Source organism: Rhinoderma darwinii, chromosome 13 (assembly GCF_050947455.1).
Source record: "Rhinoderma darwinii isolate aRhiDar2 chromosome 13, aRhiDar2.hap1, whole genome shotgun sequence".
NCBI classification, from domain to species: domain Eukaryota; kingdom Metazoa; phylum Chordata; class Amphibia; order Anura; family Rhinodermatidae; genus Rhinoderma; species Rhinoderma darwinii.
Genome location: NC_134699.1, coordinates 7993056 through 8009106, shown reverse-complemented (window position 1 = coordinate 8009106; position 16051 = coordinate 7993056). Strand labels below are relative to the sequence as shown.

Genomic DNA, 16051 nt, shown 5'->3' with positions numbered 1-16051 from the left:
GCTCTAGATGGGCGCCCATCTAGAGCGGTAAGCCGCACAGTACTCACTATAGCAGCGCTACATACGCATTATATTTTGCACCGATCCAGTCCCCAGCACGGCTCAGTGCCCGACGAAGGTCTTATCGACCGAAACGTCGACGTCGCACATGTAGCCTCTGGCATCCATCCAATAAAGATATATATTTTTGTAACACAAGCAAGATATATAGTTACAGGACAGTAATTGTGAATTTATATTCCCTGCAGTCCTGTGTGTTTATCATTGGTACAGTCCTGCCTGTAAGACCCTGTTCACAGAGTTTTTTGCAGGCATAAAAAACCTGTAGATAAAAGAGCCTCTGCCTCCCACTGAAATTAATGGGGATGATTTCGGACGTTTTTTTTCGTGCTGATTCCGACGCGGTTTCTGTGCCAAAAGACTGTGTGAACTGATCCTAAAGGGGATGTTTCTAATAACAAAATAGATTGGAAAACTGCGGTTTCCAATTACTACTATAAATTAGGGATGCACGATGAATCGAAACTTCGATACTGTGCACCCCCAAACGGTTAGATACCGTTATTTCATGTATTTCAATATGAAGCTGCGCGACCGCACAGCTTAGCATTGTAACGTGTATGAGAGCAGGGCTGCGGCTGTGTAATACAGGCATCGCCCCGCTCCCGAGTCCTGACAAGTGTGTGCTGTCAGGATGATGCGATGCGGCCAGCGCTGCACGGAAGACCGAACATGGTGGGTGCACTGCAAAACACCCCCATATTCTGTCTTCAGTGCCTGAACCGCCGCTCATTAGTGCAGCGCCGGCTGCATCCTCATGCTGATAGCGCGAGCACGTAATGTCAGGAGCGGGGCAATGGCTGTATTACACAGCCGCAGCCCCGCCCTATAATGGCAGAGATCAGAGAAACCTCTCCTCTCCGCCGTTATTCCAGTGAATGCTGCGATCAAAGCTGACCGCAGCATTCAGGAGGAAAATGAGAAGGGGGGGTGCCCCTTGAATCGTGTCACAGGAATCCCTGTGACACGATTGAGGGACATACCATATATGGGCAGACAGCCCAGAGTCCATTGAAGGATGCCAGGGCTGTCCTACAATATTTCCTGTTGTTTGGGCATACTTCGGTATGTCCTAACAACTGCGTGTGTACTATCTGTACACAGGCTAATGTACTGGCATATAGATCTATACCAATACATTACTATCAGTATATAGATATATGCCAGAACATTACTATCAGTATATAGATATATGCCAGTACATTAAAGTTTAAAAATAAAAGTACAAACTAACGAATATTAAATTTAAAAAAAAAAAATACACATACACCTTTTCACAATAAACATTAAAATAAGTCTCAATACATAAAATATACACATTCGGTATTGGGGCTGCCATAATAACCTGCACAAAATTTTTTGGGAGTAATTTATGTGTACACGCTGTAAAAAAAACAAAATAAAAACAGCTTTCTTTCACTTATTGTGAGGCACGAGGTGTTATGAATTTAACCTCCATGTGCCTCACATTAATAGTAATTAAACCCATCATGTACCTCACACATTAACCCCATCATGTTTCTCGGTCATAATGGGTTAATTACTATTAATGTGAATTCAAAACACCTCGTGCCTCACATCAGAAAATGGAAGAACTTTCTTTTTATTATTACTGCTGGCAAAGTATCGTTTTGGTATCAAAATCGAAATACTACACAAAATATCGGTATCGAAGTCCAAATTCTGGTATCGTGATAATCCTTCTATAAATAATTGCAAATCGTCATGCAATTAGTCAGGGTTATGATCAGCCTCATGTTTATTTATTTCCTGATCCGGAGCTTCAATTTTTGCAGACCAAAAAGGGTCTGAAGTCACTTTACTCCACTGAAGCATGTGGTTCTGGGGTTATAACTATTCTATTATGCCTAAATGAGTCTTAAAGAGGCTCTGTCACCACATTATAAGTGCCCTGTCTCCTATATAAGGAGATCGGCGCTGTAATGTAGGTGACAGTAATGCTTTTTATTTTAAAAAAACTATCTTTTTTCACAACGTTAGGAGCGATTTTGGTTTATACTAATGAGCTTTCTTAATGCCCAAGTGGGCGTACTTTTACTTTCGACCAAGTGGGCGTTGTACAGAGGAGTGTATGACGCTGACCAATCGGCATCATGCACTCCTCTCCATTCATTTACACTGCACTAGCGATATAGTTATATCACTATGTGCAGCCTCATACACAAGCCCCAACATTACCAGTGTCCTGATAATGAATACACATGACCATCCAGCCTGGATGTCATGTGTACTCAGAATCCTGACACTTCTGAATCTTTTCTGTGAGATTCCAGCAACGGATACGAAATCTCACGAGATTACGAGGTAAACGAGATTTCGTATCCATTGCTGTAAATCTCACAGAAAAGATTCAGAAGTGTCAGGATTCTGAGTACACATGACGTCCAGGCTGGATGATCATGTGTATTCATTATCAGGACACTGTAGTAATGTTAGGGCTTGTGTATGTGGCTGCACATAGTGATATAACTATATCGCTAGTGCAGTGTAAATGAATGGAGAGGAGTGCATGATGCCGATTGGTCAGCGTCATGCACTCCTCTGTACAACGCCCACTTGGTCGAAAGTAAAAGTACGCCCACTTGGGCATTATGAAAGCTCATTAGCATAAACCAAAATTGCTCCTAACGTTGTGAAAAAGATCGTTTTTTTAAATAAGAAGCATTACTGTCACCTACATTACAGCGCCGATCTCCTTATATAGGAGACAGGGCACTTATAATGTGGTGACAGAGTCTCTTTAATGCTTTGAAGTGGGAAGTTAATGGAAGCAAGCGAGGGGCTATATTTTAAAAGTTATTACAAGGACACATCACAAAGCATAATAGATATATAAAATATTATAAAATGAGGTGCACTTCCAAGCAGCCGTAATGGAGGTAGAAGGCAATGTACATTATGATTATAAAATCGGCAAAATGTGAACAAATATGGACTAAAGTGTGTTTAGTATTACTGTTGTGGTCATAAAATGAGAAGACATGCAATATTTTTTTTGCCTGGCCCTTTAACCCCGCTCAAAAGTAATACCGACATAGAACGTATTAAGATATTGTGACAGACCGCTGTGAAGAGTCATTCCTTGTATATGAGGGTGACATGTTCTGCATTGTTGCTGTCCATTTTTAGTAATGGATCTATAGACCTAAGATACAAGCAGCATTTACATCTGACTCACCTCTGAACAAGGAGTCAAATGTTTTTTTCATGCATACAAGTTCTTTATTCTTCCGTTAATAGCTGGAAACTGGTCTCTACAGCAACTGGTCCCAGGCTGCAGTGAGTGGGTTGAAGGACGTGTAATCCCAGGAAAAATTTTCTTATCATAATATGGTGTTCGCAAGAAGGGCTGTGGAGAGAATGAAAAACAAAACTATAAGAGGGAATATAACGTGACAGTAGTAAGAAAGAAAGATCAGAATTCCTGCATGGATGGTCTATTGGGAAAGTGGGAAAAATATCCGATATTGTGGTGATCGTTCTGGGAACGATATGCACCATAGAGGCAGCCCCTGCAGCTGCTTTGGGGCCATTCGGAAAAGGGAGACCAAGTACAGGTTGATCTCTTCTCCATGATCCATGTGTGAGTCTCTGCAGGACATTCAGGTGGGGTAAACCAATACCACAAGGGGTCCCATTTTTTATGGATTTCATGCTCATCTATTTTCCACCTGGTCAGGAACACTGTATAATTTAGGGTCTATTCACATGTTGCAGCTAAATAGGGTTTTGCCACAATTTTCGCAGAAGCGTGGCATTTTGCCACAATTTCAGCAAAGATGCAATATGACCATAACATGTGATTAGACCCTTAGACGCTACCAAGTCAGCCTCTGCAATATTCCAGGAGACTTATAGACATACCCTGCGGAGTCCAACTCAATGTCATTTCTATAGACCTGAAAACATGGACTTATTTCATGAGGCTGAAGCGGACTCTTACAATTGCCCAACACCTCCTCAATTTTACATATCTTTGTACACCTCTCGATTAAAGGACGAGTGTCGCGAAAAAAAATTGTTTTTATACGTTTTTGCTTTTAGTTATTAAAATACATTTTATTTATTTGTGTTTAACTTTATTTTTTCTCTCTTTTACTTCTCTATGGGGGCTGTAATTTTTTTTTTTTCATCTCTGTATGTGTCGATTAACGACACATACAGAGATGGAATACGGCACATATACTACCGTTCAAAAGTTTGGGGTCACCCAGACAATTGTGTTTTCCATGAAAACTCACATTTATTTTGCAACTCCTTTGATAAATATGACTAGAAAATATAGTCAAGACATTGACAAGGTTAGAAATAATGATTTTTATTTCAAATAATAATTTTCTCCTTCAGACTTTGCTTTGGTCTTGGAATGCTCCATTTTCAGCAATTCCAGCATTGCAGACCTTTGGCATTCTAGCTGTTAATTTGCTGAGGTAATCGGGAGAAATTTCCCCCCATGCTTCCAGAAGCCCCTCCCACAAGTTGGATTGGCTTGATAGGCACTTCTTGCGTACCATACGGTCAAGCTGCTCCCACAACAGCTCTATGGGGTTGAGATCTGGTGACTGCGCTGGCCACTCCATTACAGATAGAATACCAGCTGCCGGCTTCTTCCCTAAATAGTTCTTGCATCATTTGGAGGTGCTTTGGGTCATTGTCCTGTTGTAGGATGAAATTGGCTCCAATCTTGGCCCCTTCCTCCTCCCTTTACCCTTCTCATTTATCTTTCTTTATCTCGCTTAGTCTCTCTTGCTCCTTTCTCTCATAGGGGAATGTCAATCAGATCACGTGGGAGATGTCATATGTGGTTATACCTCCCATGAGGTTTTCAGTATGTGGTTAAATACTATGCATCTTCATTATTGGTTATGTGTTTCATTTTCCTTTCTGTATTTGCTGTATTCTTGTTTTTGATTATGTAAAAATATGGTTGTCGGCCATGAAAATAAAGAATTTCAAAAAAAAAAAAGAAAAGAAATTGGCTTCAATCAAGCGCTGTCCACAGGGTATGGCATGGCGTTGCAAAATGGAGTGATAGCCTTCCTTATTCAAAATCCCTTTTACCTTGTCCAAAACTCCCACTTTACCAGCACCAAAGCAACCCCAGACAATCACATGACCTCCACCATGCTTGACAGATGGCGTCAGGCACTCTTCCAGCATCTTTTCAGTTGTTCTGCGTCTCACAAATGTTCTTCTGTGGGATCCAAACACCTCAAACTTCCATTCGTCTGTCCATAACACTTTTTTCCAATCTTCCTCTGTCCAATGTCTGTGTGCTTTTGCCCATATTAATCTTTTCCTTTTATTAGCCAGTCTCAGATATGGCTTTTTCTTTGCCACTCTGCCCTGAAGGCCAGCATCGCGGAGTCGCCTCTTCACTGTAGACGTTGACACTGGCGTTTTGCGGGTACTATTTAATGAAACTGCCAGTTGAGGACTTGTGAGGCGTCTATTTCTCAAACTAGAGACTCTAATGTACTTGTCTTGTTGCTCAGTTGTGCAGCGGGGCCTCCCACTTCTCTTTCTACTCTGGTTAGAGCCTGTTTGTGCTGTCCTCTGAAGGGAGTAGTACACACCGTTGTAGGAAATCTTCAGTTTCTTGGCAATTTCTCGCATGGAATAGCCTTCATTTCTAAGAACAAGAATAGACTGTCGAGTTTCACATGAAAGCTCTCTTTTTCTAGCCATTTGGAGAGTTTAATAGAACCCACAAATGTAATGCTCCAGATTCTCAACTAGCTCAAAGGAAGGTCAGTTTTATAGCTCCTCTAAACAGCAAAACTGTTTACAGCGGTGCTAACATAATTGCACAAGGGTTTTCAAGTGTTTTCTAATCATCCATTAGCCTTCTAACACAGTTAGCAAACACAATGTACCATTAGAACACTGGAGTGATGGTTGCTGTAAATGGGCCTCTATACACCTATGTAGATATTGCATTAAAAACCAGACGTTTGCAGCTAGAATAGTCATTTACCACATTAACAATGTATAGAGTGTATTTCTGATTAATTTAATGTTATCTTCATTGAAAAAAACTGTGCTTTTCTTGCAAAAATAAGGAAATTTCTAAGTGACCCTAAACTTTTGAACGGTAGTGTACATCCCCATAGTGAATGCGAACGGGAGCCGTTCCATTCACTATAGCGTACGCCGTCTGTGTGGGAACGGCGCATGCCAATCAGCGTCATGCACTCCTTTCCATTCATTTACTCAGCGCATAGGGAGCCTGCTAGATCCTTATGTGCTGTCTTAGGGGGGATTCACACGAGCGTGTATTCGGTGTGGTTTTCACGCGGCACGCATGGACCAATACAAGTCTATGGGACAGTACAGACAGTCCGTGCTTTTTGCGCAGCGTTTGTCTGCTGCGCAAAAAGCGCGACAGGTTCAATAACTCTGCGTATTTCGCGCATCACGCACCCATTGAAGTCAATGGGTGCGTGAAAACCACGCAGGTTGCACGGAAGCACTTCCGTGTGAACTGCGTGTTTGCGCAACAGCTGTCAAAAAGGATGAATGTAAACAGAAAAGCACCACGTGCTTTTCTGTTTCCGAACATCCAAACAGAGTGTCTTTGCGATGAGCGAAGCCGGACAAGCGAACCGAACTTCACCGGGTTCGGCCGAACTCGTTTTGGCCGAACCCGGCAAAAAAATTATCGGTACGCGACGTCAGGAGATAGTCACTGTCCATGGTGCTGAAACTGTTTCAGCACCATGGACAGTGACTTCCGATCCCAATAAACATGAACCTGTAAAAAAAAAAAACGAAGTTCTGAGTTACCGATAACTCCCGGCGTCTTCCTCCAGTCTGACCTCCCAGGATGACAATTCAGGCCAAGTGACAGCTCCAGCCAATCACAGGCCAAGCACAGGCTGCAGCGGTCACATGGACTGGCGCGTCATCCAGGGAGGTGGGGCCCGATGTCGAGAGGCGCGTCACCAAGGCAACGGCCGGGAAGTTCTCGGTAAGTACGAACTTTTTCTTTTTTTTCGATATTCTGTTCGCCATTCACTGTCGAGGGTGCTGAAAGAGTTAGCTCTTTCAGCACCTTGGACAGTGACGGGCGTCGACTAGCCTCATCTCTATGATGGCGGCTGCGCGAAAATCACGCAGCCGCGCATCAGACACGGGTGACACACGCAGCTGTCAAATGGTTTTTGCGCGCGCAAAACGCAGCGTTGTTTGCGCGCGCAAAAACGCAACGTTCGTGTGTATCTGCCCTTATACTAACACATTAACAATACTGAAGTGTTTAGACAGTGAATACATTCCACGGGATGTCTATTCACAATCTCTGCACTTCGTTACTCTGTCTGTGGTAGTTACAGCAGAGGAAGCGTAATCTCGTGAGATTACGCAGTAAATGACAGGTTACGAGATTACGCCTCCGCTGCTGTAACTACCATAGAAACAGTAACGAAGTGCAGAGATTGTGAATAGACATCCCGTGGAATGTCTATTTACTGTCTAAACACTTCAGTATTGTTAATCTGTTAGTATAAGACAGCACATAAGGATCTAGCAGGATCCCTATGCGCTGTCTAAATGAATGGAGAGGAGTGCATGATGCTGATTGGTCAGCGTCATACACTCCTCTGTACAACGCCCACTTGGTCTAAAGTAAAAACACGCCCACTTGGGCATTAAGCAACTCATTAGCATAATACTAAAATCGCTAATAAAGTGGTGAAAACAGATCGTTTTATTAAATAAAAAGCACTGCTGTCATCTACATTATAGCACTGATCTCCTTATGTAGGAGATGGGGCACTTATAATGTGGTGACAGAGTCTCTTTAACAATGGCAGGAACCCATTCTGCAAAACTATAGAAGAAAAGCAAATGATGTTTGAGACCATAAAAATATGAGGACATTAACCCTTTCAGGACCAAGGGTCCTCAATGCCTCAATGACCAGCCCCATTTTTTCAAATCTGACATGTCATTTTATGTGGTAATAACTCTGGAATGCTTTTGCCTATCCAAGCGATTCAGGGATTGTTTTCTCGTGACATATTGTACTTTAAGTTAGTGTAAAAATTTGGTCAATAAATTCATAGCTTATTTGTGAAAAACGACAAAATGTAAAGAAAATGTGCAAAAATGATAATTTTTCAAATTTTAAATGTAATCTACTTGTAAAACAGATAGTATTACCACACAAAATTGTTGCCAATTAACATCCCCCATGTCTACTTTATATTTGCATTGTTTTCTTAACGTCCTTTTATTTTTCTAGGACGTTACAAGGCTTAGAACTTTTGCAGCAATTTCTCACATTTTCCAGAAAATTTCAAAAGGTTATTTTGCCAAGGACCAGTTCAGTTCTGAAGTGGCTTTGAGGGCTTTATGTACTAGATAGACCCCATAAATCACCCCATTTTAAAAACTGCACCCCTCAAAGTATTCAAAACAGCATTCAGAATTCAAAAAATGTATTAACCCTTTAGGCGTTTCACAGGAATTAAAGCAAAGTAGAGGTGAAATTTACAAATTTTTTTATTTTTTTTGGGCGAAATTCATTTGTAATACATTTTTTTCTGTAACACAGAAGGTTTTACCCGAGAAATGCAACTCAATATTTATTGCCCAGATTCTTCAGTTTTTAGAAATATCCCACATGTGGCTCTAGTATGATAATGAACTGAAGCACCAGCCTCAGAAGCAAAGGAGCACCTAGAGGATTTTGGGGTCTCCTTTTTTTAGAATATATTTTAGGCACCGTGTCAGGTTTGAAGAGGTGGTGCCAAAACAGTGGAATCTCCCCAAAAGTGGTTTGGGAAACTACACACCTCAAGGAAATTATCTAGGGGTATAGTTAGCATCTTGACCCGACAGGTCTTTTGCTATATTTATTGGAATATGTCTGTGAAAATGAAAAAAAAATTTTTTTTTTTACAAGGAATAAAGAATAAAAAGCACCCCAAAACTTGTAAAGCTATTTCTCCCGATTACGGCAATACCCCATATGTGGTAATACACTGCTGTTTGGACCCACGGCAGAGCTCAGAACGGAAGGAGCGCCATTTGGCTTTTGGAGCACAGATTTTGCTTACTAGTAGTTGTTTGGGGTTTTGCTGGTATTTCAGTTTATAATGTGGGGGCATATGTAAGCTGGGCAGAGTACATCAGGGCATAATAATAGGGTATAATAATGGGGTAAATAAATAATTCATAGAGGTGTGGCCGGTGTCGCAATGATAAATGGTGCCCAATCCGATTTGCTTTTAGAGACACTGCACAATTTCTGTCGCTATATTCTGAGCGCCAGAACTTTTTTTTTTTTTTCTCCACCTGAGCCGTGCGAGGGCTTATTTGTTACGATACAATCTGTACCATTTTAGGGTACATGTGATTTTTTTGATCACTTTTTATTAGATTTTTTGGGCAAGCAAAGTGACTAAAAAAAACATACATTTTGACAATGTTTTTCTCCTTTACTCACCGTGCGCTATAAATGACATTTTACTTTATTCTGCAGGTCGGTACGATTACGGCGATACCATATGTATATCTTTTTTTATGTTTTGTGGCGTTTGCACACTAAAAACACTTTTCTATAAAATTATTGACTTTGTGCCGCAATTATTATTATTTTTCAGTCAAAAAAGCGGTGTACGGGCTTGTTTTTTGCGGGACAGGTTGTAGTTTTTATTGGTATTATTTTGGGGTACATGCAAATTTTTGATCACTTTTTATTCTATATTTTGGGAGGGGTGACGACAAAAAAAAAAATTTGTGATGCTAGTATTGTTGTGATTATTTTTTGCAGTGTTCACCGTGCGGGAAAAATATAGTTGGGGGCGTTACGAACGCGGTGATACCAAATATGTGTACAGTTTTAACGTTTTATTTTTTTTCCCATAATAGACTTATAGGAAAAAAAGCATTTTTGGTTTTTGCAACTTATAACTTGTTTTTACACTTTTATAAAACATTTTTATTACTTACTTTTTTTTTACTTGAAGACCTGCAGCACTGATGGCTGCTATAATACATTACACTACCTAGGTAGTGTAACGTGTTATAAACGGTCAGTGTGACGCTGACAGTCACACTGACAGGAAGCCTATGAGGATCAGCTGGTCCTCATAGGCTTCCGTGAATGGCAGACCGGAGGCTGTTGTATGGCTTCCGGTTTTGCCATGCACCTGACGGCAGCACCCGCAATCGGTCCTGGGCAAAGTTTGTTGTAGCAGCAAACTTTCCAGTTTGTTGCTACAACAAACTTTCCCTGCGATCACATGATCGGGACCTGAACCAATCAGGTCCCGGTCAGGTCTCCTGGACCAGAGGCAGGGGTTAACAGCGCGATCCGGGTGTCACCGCTACTCTGAGGCACCCGGATCGCACTTTTAACTCCCACTGTGAATTCACGTCGCCGCTGCACAAATCCCAGCAAGCGCCGACGTGAATTTATAGTGGGCGGTAAGGAAGTGGTTAATGACAGTGATCATATTCTCTGCAGCCGAACCAAATCGGTTCGGCTGTCAGAGAACAGTTTGCTGGGGAGCCGCGGACACTGACACAGCCGGCATCCGAGCGCTTTTCACAGCGCTATGCCGGCTGGAACAGTGATCTGTATATTCACGCCCTGGCTGCACGGGGTATGTGCGAAAAGGACGTGAATATACAGATTGTCGGCATGAAAGAGTTAATAAAGTGGAGCAATTTACATCAAAGAAAATAGGAAAGAAACTTTTTCTTCACATTGAAATAAGACTACTTTTAAAGGCTATTTAACAGTTGAAATATTTTGTTTTTTTAACCCCTCTCCGACATTTGATGTATCCATACGCCAAAATCGGGTATGGGGAAGTATGGAGCGGGTTCACTCCGTGAACAATGCCGGTGTCGGCTGTATGTTACAGCCGACACTTCAGGGTAAGGAGCGGGATCGCGCTCGTGCGCGATCCCGTTAGTTTAACTCGTTAAATGCCGCGGGCAATAGCAACCGCAGCATTTAAAAATCGTTAGAAAGAGGGTGCAACCCCCTCTAATAGCTCATCGTGCCCCCCGCAATGCAATCGCGGGGTGGCAATGTTTTCTATGGCTGCCTGGGGGCCTAATGAAGGCCCCCTGGTCCACCATCTTTGTGCACCTATTAAGCCCTGCCTCAGGCCTGTCAGAATCACGATATACTGCAATACATTAGTATTGCAGTACATAGTGCAAGCGATCTAACGATCGCTGGTTGAAGTCCCCTAGGGGGACTAATAAAAAAAATAACAATTAGTAAAATAGCTTTACTAAAAAAAAAAAAAAATTAAAAAAAAAAATCAAGTTAAAAAAACCCCCGTTTCCCATTTCCCCCCTAGAGGATAGTAAAAAATAAATAAAATAAACATAATTGGTATCGCCGCACCCGTAAAAGTCTGAACTATTACAATATATCATTATTTAACCCGCACAGTAAATGCCGTAAAAAAAAATAACAAATTTTAAACGCTAGAATATATTTCTTGGTCACCTCATCTCGCCCAAAAAAATGAAATAAAAAAAAAAAGTGATCAAAACGTCGCATGTACCCCAAAATAGTATCATTAAAAACTACAGCTAATCCCGCAAAAACTAAGCCCTCATACCACTTAAAATCGACAGAAAGAATATAAAAAGCTATGGCTTTCGGAATTTGGAGACACAAAATACATTTTCTTTTTTACACTTAGGTTTTTACTTGTAAAAGTAGTAAAATCTAGAAAAAAAACTATATATATATTTGGTATCGCCGTAATTGTTTTGACCCACAGAATAAAGTTAACATGTTGTTTTAATTGCACAGTGAATTCCGTAAAAACGAAGCACAAAAAACAATGGAGGAATCACTTTTTTTTTTTCATTTTCTACCCCACAAATAATTTTTTTCCCCGTTTCCTAGTACATTATATGGCACAATAGATGGTGCTATGAAAAACTACAACTTGTACCCGCAAAAATCAAGCCCTCCTAGGACAATATCGATGGAAAAATACAAAAGTTATGGCTTTTAGAAGGTGGGGAGGAAAAAACTGAAAATGAAAATCTGAAAAAGGGCTGCGGCGGGAAGGGGTTAAAATAAAAAGGTCTATTGTGATTGGTGCAACTTTCAAAATACTTTTTATTAAAAAAATGTTACTTTGAGATATAGCTGCTTTGCATTCTGTATACAGAGCAGCTGTATCTAGCGCTAAGACCTGAATCCGTCAGGTTCGCGGGACTGACTGTCTCTGACACGCAGGATCGAGCTGCTATCGGTCACATCTAAGTTCATAACCTGATGGATTCGGGTCTTCAGCTGCTCGCTATACATAATACAAAATCATTTGCATCTCAAAAAGTAAATTTTTTTATAAAAAGCATTTTGAAAGTTGCATCAATCACACGGATATACATTTTTATTTTAAAAAAAACACGATTTCAAATTTGTACATATCCTTTAAAGGTTGTTATGCGTTAACACTAATCCTAATGAGATCAGTTTGCAGAAAGTGTCATCCACCATCCTGACATTGTCCTTGCCAATGAACTAGACAGGAGATACACAGGTTAGAATGGTCTAAAAGGTCAACTATTCAGGATTTTATAGATTCACTTTTGACGTAGGAACATAATGGTCATAATAACAAGGGGTCTAATTATCTGGTAATAACTCAATCAATAGTGTAGATTCTTCATCTTCTATGTAATCTCTAGAACCCATTAATAGCACCACAAATTCAGTTTTCCTTGCTACCAATCATTAAGGCCTCTTAATTACAACATATGGCAAGTGGGGACTTGGGAAAGAGATTTATAATGAGCGGTGACCGTGGATTGCCCAGATATATCTAATGAGAGAAAAACTGTTGTATACAGACATCATTAAATAGTGGAATGTGAAAGCCAAACTTGTGTTAAAACATAGATATATGCCATATTAGATGCAATATGATAGAACTAAAAAGGCACTCAATGAACATTTCTGCATGTCTTCAGTATTTGTCCAATTTAAATTATAGTTTTTACCTTTTGCAAAGATTAGTCCGATTATAGGGCTTTAGCAAACGGAAAGGTCACATAGGATTAAGACATCTTCCAGGTTCTCTAACACGGCTTGAATAGCGGGTACAGCTATGCCTTTTAAACAGTCCATATATCCTGGTAGCGATAGTGATCTAAAAAATAAAGGTTTGCATATCAGACACATTGCTCTTCCTTACGCCACCTCATCGAAGCTGCCAGTCCCGCTGACCTGACAGATTCAGGTTTGAGCGCAAGATACAGCTTCTATGTATCCAGGATACGGGATACGTAGAAGCTATATCTCAAATGGGTATTTAAAAAAAATTCTAATTAAAAAGTTATTTAGAAAAAAAAATAAATAAATAAACAATTTCCAAAGGTTTACAGTGCCTTTAACCCCTTCAGGACCAAGCTCATTTTGGCCTTCAGGACCAGACCCATTTTTTCAAATCTGACATATTTCACTTTATGTGGTAATAACTCCGGAACGCCTTTAACCTATCAAAGCGATTCTGAGATTGTTTTCTCGTGACACATTGGACTTTATGATAGTGGAAAAATGTGGTCGATAAATTCAATATTTACCAGTGAAAAACACCAAAATTTGGTGAAAAATTGCAAAAATTAGCATTTTTCTAAATGTAAATGTGTCTGCTTGTAAGACAGGCAGTTATACCACACAAAATTGTTGCTAATTAACATCCCCCATATGTCTACTTTAGATTGGCATCGTTTTTTGAACGTCCTTTTATTTTTCTATGACGTCACAAGGCTTAGAACTTTAGCAGCAATTTCTCACATTTTCAAGAAAATTTCAAAAGGCTATTTTTACAGGGGCCAGTTCAGTTGTGAAGCGGCTTTTAGGGCCTTATATATTAGAAACCGCCAAAAAGTCACCCCATTTTAAAATCTTCACCCCTCAAAGTATTCAAAACAGCATTTAGAAAGTTTCTTAACCCTTTAAACGTTTCACAGGAATTAAAGCAACGTAGAGGTGAAATTTTCAAATTTCATTTTTTTTTGCAGAAATTCATTTTTATTCTATTTTTTTTGTAACACACAAGTTTTTACCAGAGAAACGCAACTCAATATTTATTGCCCAGATTCTGCAGTTTTTATAAATATCACACATGTGGCCCTAGTGTGGTAATGGACTGAACCACCGGCCTCCGAAGCAAAGGAGCACCTTGTGGATTTTGGGCCTCCTTTTTATTAGAAAATATTTTAGGCACCATGTCAGGTTTCAAGGGCTCTTTCGGTGCCAAAACAGTGGAAATCCACCAAAAGTGACACCATTTTGGAAACTACACCCCTTGAGGAAATTATCTAGGGGTATAGTGAGCATTTTGACCCCGCAGGTTTTTTTGCAGAAATTATTGGAAGTAGGCCGTGAAAATAAAAATCATCATTCTTTCCAAGATTATGTAGGTTTAGCTAATTTTTTCTAATTTCCACGAGGACTAAAGGAGAAAAAGCACCACAACATTTGTAAAGCAATTTCTCCCGAGTAAAACAATACCCCACATGTGGTTATAAACGGATGTTTGGACACACGGCGGAGCTTAGAAGGGAAAGAGCGCCATTTGGCTTTTGGAGCTCAAATTTAGCAGGAATGGTTTGCGCAGGCCATGTCGCATTTGCAAAGCCCCTGAGGTACCAAAACAGTGAAAACGCCAAAAAAGTGACTCCATTGAGAAAACTACACCCCTTGAGTAATCCATCTAGGGGTGTAGTGAGCATTTTGCCCCCACAGGTGTTTCATAGATTTTATTAGAATTGGGCAGTGAAAATAAAAAAAATCCTTTTTCTTCAATAAGACGTAGCTTTAGCTCCAAATTTTTAATTTTCTCAACAAATAAAGGAAAAAAAGAACCCCAACGCTTGTAAAGCAACTTCTCTGGAGTACGGCAATACCCCACACGTGGTCGTAAAATGCTGTTTGGGCACACGGCAGGGCTCAGAAGGGAAGGAGCGCCATTTGCTTTTGGTGTACAGATTTTGCTGCATTTGGTTTCTGGTCGCTATGTTGCATTTGCAAAGTCCCTGTGGGACCAAAACAGTGGATCCCCCCCAGAAGTGACCCCATTTTGGAAACAACACCCTCAAGGTATTCACCTAGGGGTGTAGTGAGCATGTTAACCCCACAGGTGTTTTGCAGAAATTCGTGTTCACACGATGTGGGAGAATGAAAATGGGAATTTTTCCTAAGATACGCCAATATGTGGTGCCCGGCTTGTGCCACCATTACAAGACAGCTCTCAATTATTATGCGGTGTTTCCCTGTTTTAGAATCACCTTACATGTGGCCCTAATCTTTTGCCTGGACATTCGACAGGGCTCAGGAGTGAAAGAGTACCATGTAAAATTGAGGTCTAATTTGGCGACTTATAAAGTATTGGTTCACAATTCAAGAGGCTTTGATGTGAAATAATAAAAGAAACCCCTGAGAAGTGACCCCATTTTGGAAACTGCACCCCTCAAGGCATTTATTAAGAGATGTCGTGACCAGCTTGTGGCACTTTTTTTTTTATATACACCGTTCACCGTACGTTATAAACTACATGTTACCTTTATTCTGCGGATCAGTAAGATTCCGGCGATACCAAATTTATAGAACTTTTTTATAACTTTTTGCACAATAAAATTACTTTTGGAAAGAGAATGTATTTTTTCTGTCGACAAGTTGTGAGAGCCATAACTTTTACATTTTTTCATCGATGGAGCTGTGTGAGGGCTTGTTTTTTGCGAGACGAGGTATAGATTTTATCGGTACCATTTTTGGATACATGCGACTTTTTGATCACTTTTTATTTCAATTTTTGAAAGACCGTGACCAAAAAAACAGTAATTATGGCAGTGTTTTTGAGTTGTTTTTTTTACGGCGTTCACTGTGCTGGATAAATAACATAATATTTTTATAGTTCAGGTCGTTACGGTCGCTGCGATACCAAATATGTATGGCTTTATTATTTTTTTCAATAAT

General features: G+C 40.3%; 1 protein-coding gene across 1 annotated transcript in view; it reads right to left on the bottom strand.

Moving 5' to 3' along the window:
- The window catches only part of OPRL1 (opioid related nociceptin receptor 1), a 238810-nt gene that overhangs the window by 212200 nt on the left and 10559 nt on the right, over positions 1–16051 (bottom strand). The window contains exons 2-3 of the mRNA XM_075846564.1: positions 13072–13220; positions 3260–3430 (exon numbers count right to left, since the gene is read on the bottom strand). The gene's annotated coding sequence lies outside the window, so the exon portion shown is untranslated. The remainder of the gene's footprint in view (positions 1–3259; positions 3431–13071; positions 13221–16051) is intronic.